This window comes from Octodon degus, unplaced genomic scaffold (genome assembly GCF_000260255.1).
Source record: "Octodon degus isolate 3935 unplaced genomic scaffold, OctDeg1.0 scaffold00301, whole genome shotgun sequence".
In the NCBI taxonomy this organism is placed as follows: Eukaryota; Metazoa; Chordata; class Mammalia; order Rodentia; family Octodontidae; genus Octodon; species Octodon degus.
Window position 1 is genome coordinate 278,064 of NW_004524877.1, and position 5,790 is coordinate 283,853.

The 5,790-nt window shown below is 40.1% G+C and overlaps 1 pseudogene; it reads left to right on the forward strand.

The window, feature by feature from the left end:
* The first annotated feature begins 2,490 nt into the window (after positions 1–2,490).
* Positions 2,491–2,554, forward strand: LOC111814371 (annotated as a pseudogene).
* Positions 2,555–5,790: the final 3,236 nt, after the last annotated feature.

A 5,790-nucleotide genomic window follows, 5' to 3' on the forward strand; every position in this document is an offset into this window, starting at 1 on the left:
TTGAAAAGTTCAAATATAAAGTTTCCTCTGAGATTAAGGCAAATGCTTTACTGTGAGCCCCTGCAAAACTCTAAAAGAAAGTCAAACACTTAAATACAGTGCCACAGAGTAAGCATTCCATTCTAGAAGGAAGAATAGAGGGTTAGAAAGAAATCACACAGAAACAAGACTGGAATACAGCAAAACAAACATTAAATCCTGTAGTCTCCATTGAACTTTTGGTTCTTTCTCACAGTTTCACACACTGCTCTCTCTTATGTATAGTAGCCAGGCTTCAGGGGCATTCTTTTGAAATCTTAGTGGATGCCTCACTGACCTCACAACTCTTGCATTTTGCCTGCATATAACACTAGGGCCATGTGGATGACACCAAGGTCTGCCACCAGCTCAAGCAGTAGTCAGAACGCTTTTGTGCCTTTATCGCTGAGCATCATGAATGGAATCCCAGGGAACTGAGGAATGAATTGTCTAGGAGGCCCTTCTGCAGAAGGAGGCCAAGGGACTATCTTCTCAAAAGAAAGCTTTACAGTTGTTCACCCTTGAGCTCGTGAAGGAAGGAGTCTTGTAGATTCTTTAGATGCTCTATTTTGTATTGTCCTGCTGTGCAGTATTTGGCTTCTTTTTAAAGCTTATCTTTTCAACAACTATGCTTTCTATGGCTCCAATTTTGCAGGCTTTTTCTTTCTCATGAAACTGCAAACTTTTCACATTTGGCTTTTAAACCTTATTTTCACTGTGCATCTGGCTGAAACAGCTAGCAATACCCTTGACACAGCCTGAACATTGGACAGCTTTGACATCTCCACAGGCAAATTAGTCCAACACCCCCAATCTGAGTTCTTCATAAATTCTCAAGACAAGGGCAGGGCTGGTGAGATGGCTCAGTGGTCTAAAGCACCTACTTAGAACAAGCTTAGCAAAGCACAGGGACCGCGGTTCAATCCCCCAGCACCACATGCCAGCCAGCCCCGCCCCCTGGTGGGCTGAGCTGGACACACACACACACACACACACACACACACACACACACAAATAAAATAAAAAAAAAAGACAAGGGCAAAATCATGACAAATTTTGTTCTAGATTATAACACACATGGTTTCTAGCCCAACAAAGTCCTTTGAGAACAGAGTCCTTCTTCCCAAAGTCCTTCTTCCTGACACTGAGCCTAGCCTTCCTTGCTGCATTTCTATCAGCATTCTGGTCTTCTGAGCCCCAATCAGACCTTTACATCAAGCTTGGCTTACAGAATTTTAGGGTTTCTTTAACCAACATCTCAAAATCTTTCCAAACTCCTGATAACTACTTGCAAAATTTTCTGCACCATGTTGTATGTTATAAGTTGGTGCCGAAAGAAACAATGAGAAGACCAGATGAATACAGCTTCAGAGGATTAACTGAGATTAGTCTCTCCAAATGAGCCCAGAGCCTCAGAAGCATCTCACATTTATTGAGGGCTAATAGCAGGCTAAGGAATGTGCATAATCACTTAAGTGAACATAAACTACTATCTCTATTGGCTTCCAACTTTTGCCTAACACTAGATTGACACAAATGTTAGCTGATAACATCTCAAGCAAGGAATCAAAGAACAGGGTGCCAGCAGAAGAAGCTGTTATCTGCAGCCTCAGGCTCTGTCTATTGTTCTCTGCTCCCTTGGGACATTAGGCTTTTGTCTCATATCTATATTTCTATAACACCATTTGACCTGGTACAGTCACAACAGGCCCAATCTTATTACCAGTTTCTGCTTTAGTCACTTTTCTTATTCCTAGACATAATGCCCAACATCAACAATTTAAAAGAGCATAAGTTTATTTATGATTTTTAAAGGATTCAGTCCATACTCAACTGGTGGGATGGGGAAAGCAGCTTGGTAGAGGACAACTCTCATCCTATGTCTTCCAGAAGCCAAGAGAGAAGGGAGGACCCAGGATGAATATATATTCTCCTGCTTATGCTGGCAGTGATGCTCCTCTAATCAGCAACTCACCTGTCGCACTCCCTACAATCCAATTACCTTTCAGAAGCCCCACCTCTCAACTCCTGAGGCTTTGGGGGAACATTCTAGATCTAAAACATAAAACCTGTATCTAGAGAAGAACCATGCTAACCACATGTAGAATAGCTATTTTTTTAATTTTATATTTATTTTTCTTTTGATTTTATTTTATTGAGAAAGAAATAGCAATGAGACAGTTTCAAAACTGATTAATAGGACAGTTTCAATAATTAATACATTGTATATTTTTATCTTCTTAGTGGTTATCCATAGTAAAAGATGCAGAAAGGATAACCTGTCCAAACACTATTGGTACAAATCTTTCTTCTCATTGAGAATAGCTAGTATTTTAAAGGTGTCATTCAACTTTCTAAAGGGCTTAGGTTGCCTCCAGCAAAAAGAATTACATAAGCAGAATTCTCATTCTGCATTCTGTTTAATTCAGAACCTATTTCAGATGGTTCATTGATTCAAATAATTAAAAGCCTATCACTTCTCAGCCTTTTGGCTAAGATCAAGTGTAGTATCAAATCATTAAAAACCTGACTCACTTTCCCTTTCTACACAGCAGTCAAGTACTTAGTTTTCCAGGTTCTCTTAACAATCCCCCAACAAATAGTCCCATAAAATATCAAACATAATATTTAACATAGAGTGGAGGTTCATCATTCTCAATAACTCTTACTCTCCAAGTTCCTAGTGTTTGTGTTCATGTCTGTCCTTTGTCACCAGAGTTGAAAGGCATAAATCTCAGCCTCTTCACTAATGTCCTCTTTTTCGGGATTCCACTCCCCCTCTTTCTGCCCTGAAATGTAACCTTTACATCTGCCAACCAAACTTCAGATCAATTCCTATACACACACCTTGGCCAGTACATGGCACCATGGAGAATTGTCTGTTTTCAGCTGATGACTCCTCCAAGGCAGAAGGCTTTCCAGGTATAGACATCCTTTGTGCTTGAGGACTTGTGGTTAGAAATGTTCTATACACATCACCATTTCTTGTTTGTACAAACTGATTTTCATATTATGGGAGAGGCTAGATAGTAAAGGAGAAAAAAATTCTTGTTTTTTGGCTTTGTTTGTTTCTTTGGTTTGGTTTTTTTTTGCCTCCTCAACCAAGTTCCAACCCATATACAAAGGAATAAGTAATAAGACTTGTACAAGCTCCTTATCCTGTCTGCAAATGAACATAGAAAGCACAAGAATAAAAACTAGGGCCATTCAATAAAATCATTTTTTTTAAAAAAAGACCTAGAGACATTTACCAAACCTAGCAGTGCAGTCTCTGTGACTTCTAAAATAGAATAACAGTTATGGGGCACTGAGCTGTGTATGTATGACAGCATATTACTGTATAAATTATTTGGGGATTATACACTGTTTAGGATTAGCCACACCTCAACACCTTTCCATTAAAATTAGATAAGTGCTGAAAACACACAAAACTAGTTGTCTGTATAGGCAAGGACAATTAGGAAAAAATTCCATTTTTGTTCTGTTCACACTTCTCTTCCCAAAGTAAACCTTATTTTTTCTAGGTTCTGTGCAAGTAATAAATATTTGCTAACTTACAAAAATGATTTTGATTTTAAAAGTCATTTCATAAGAGTGTGTGGGAGAGCTTCTGGCTACCCAGCACCCACGTGACCTAACCGGTCCAAACCCAGGCAAGCAGCCTGAGTGAGACCCTCTTCCACACCATTGGGAACCCCCAACCACTCCACAGTCTCCCCAACAACACCTGCTGAGTGAATGAGAACTTCTGCTACGTTCTCGGGACCCTTAGATCCAGCCCTAACCCAGGCCCAGTGACTATGTGGGAGAGCTTCCAGCTACCCTGTCCCCCCGGGAGCTATCCAGTCCAAACCCAGGCGCGAAGCCTGAGTGAGACCCTCTTCCAGGCCCTTCGGACCCACCACCACCACTCTGCAGCCCTCCCACGCCAGCCAAGTGAGTGAGAACTTCTGCCGCATTCTCAGGGCCCCCTGACCCAGCCCTACCTCAGGCCCCCTGAGTGTATGGAGAGCTTCCCTTCACCCCTACTCCCCCTACTCCCTTGTCCACTTCAGACTCAGCTCAAGCCTGGCATACAAGCCTGGGGTAAAACTCTGCAGCTGCAGTCCCTGCAGAGACAATAGGGGCAGAACCAGCCAGCTAGTCCAGGAGAAGAACGTCTTGCCAGAGGGGCACAACAGGTTCTCTCCCAAGGGTTGCAGCAGGAAGGAGCTGAGGACAGCAGCCAGACCCAAGTCAGTCACAACTGGATATTTTCAAATTTTGTAGATCTGAACCTGAATTTCAGTAGATGCTAAGGTTATAACTGAATCAAAGCTCTACAACAAAGGTCAGAAGACAGTCCTATACAAAATAAAAACAAGAAGGAGCAAAATGCAATATCACATCCCAAGCCCAACCATAACAATTACAGAGGACACTAGCACAGAACAAATTGGGAATCACACAGCTGAAATCAATGAATCAAGAGCATCTGAAATAAAGAAACAACAGCAGAAAGGTATAGAGGAACTCAGATTGGAACGGAAAAAAGAAATCCCTGAATTAATAGCACCTGCAGTAAAGAATCAAATGCAGAAAGATATGGAGAAAACCCAATGCCCACCCAGAACAAGTGCAGAGAACACTAGCTCAAATGAAATGTATGAATTAATAGCATCTAAAGTAAATAAGCAACAGCAAAAAAGTATAGAGGAACTCACAGTAGAATTAATTTCTGAAATAAAAAAAGAAATCACTGAATTCCTAGCATCTGAAGTAAAGAACCAAATGCAGAAGCATATGGAGGAAACCCAGTCTGGAAAAAAAAAAAAAAACTTCACTAAAAGAATTAATAACTGCTTCTAAAAAAGACATTGATAAAAAAAGCACAGGATATTAGAAAAATGATGGATTACTTGAATGAGCAATACAGGAAAGGAATAGATCGCATGAAGCAGACTCAAAAAGATATACAGGAACTTAAAATCTCAATCACAAGCTTGCAAAACCATTTGAGTGAAAGTGAAGACAGAGTTTCAGATCTTAAATACACTGGTGCAGCTAGTGAAAAGGTAAGAAAAGATCTCTTAAAAACAACTAGAATTCAGGAAAAAATGATTCATCGCTTTCAAGACAATGCAAAAATGAACAATGTGAGACTAAAAGGTATCAATGAGAAAGAAGGAGTCAATACAAATGACAATAAAAATTAGGGCAGAAATAATACCAGAAAACTTCCCAAATATGAGGAAACAATCTGACATTCAGGTAACTGAAGCATACAAAACGCCAAGTAACCGCAACCCAATTAAAACACACCAACATATGTAATAGTCAGGATCCCAGAAACTCAGCACAAGAATAATATAATGAAAGCCACTAGAGAAAAGAAGCAGATCACATTCAAAGGAAAGCCCATCAGAATTATGGCAGACTTCTCTTCTCAAACCATGAAGGCAAGAAGAGCATGGAGCAGAGTACTTCAAGTCCTCTATGAAAACAAATTACAGCCCAGAATACTATAGCTTGCAAAACTCTCTTTGAATTTTGATGGAGAAGTGAAATACTTCCAAGACAAAGAACAACTAAAGAATTTCATGATGACAAAGTTAACCCTACATAGGCTCCTGAAAAATGTTCTAGAGAGAGACCAAAAGGGTCAGAACTCCACGAACCAGAACAGAAGCAACCAACTAATTAGGGAAAACAATTAAACACAGGTGAAAAAGGAGTAAATGACAACAGGTAAATAACATGTCAATCATAAGTCAATACTTATGGTTATAATCT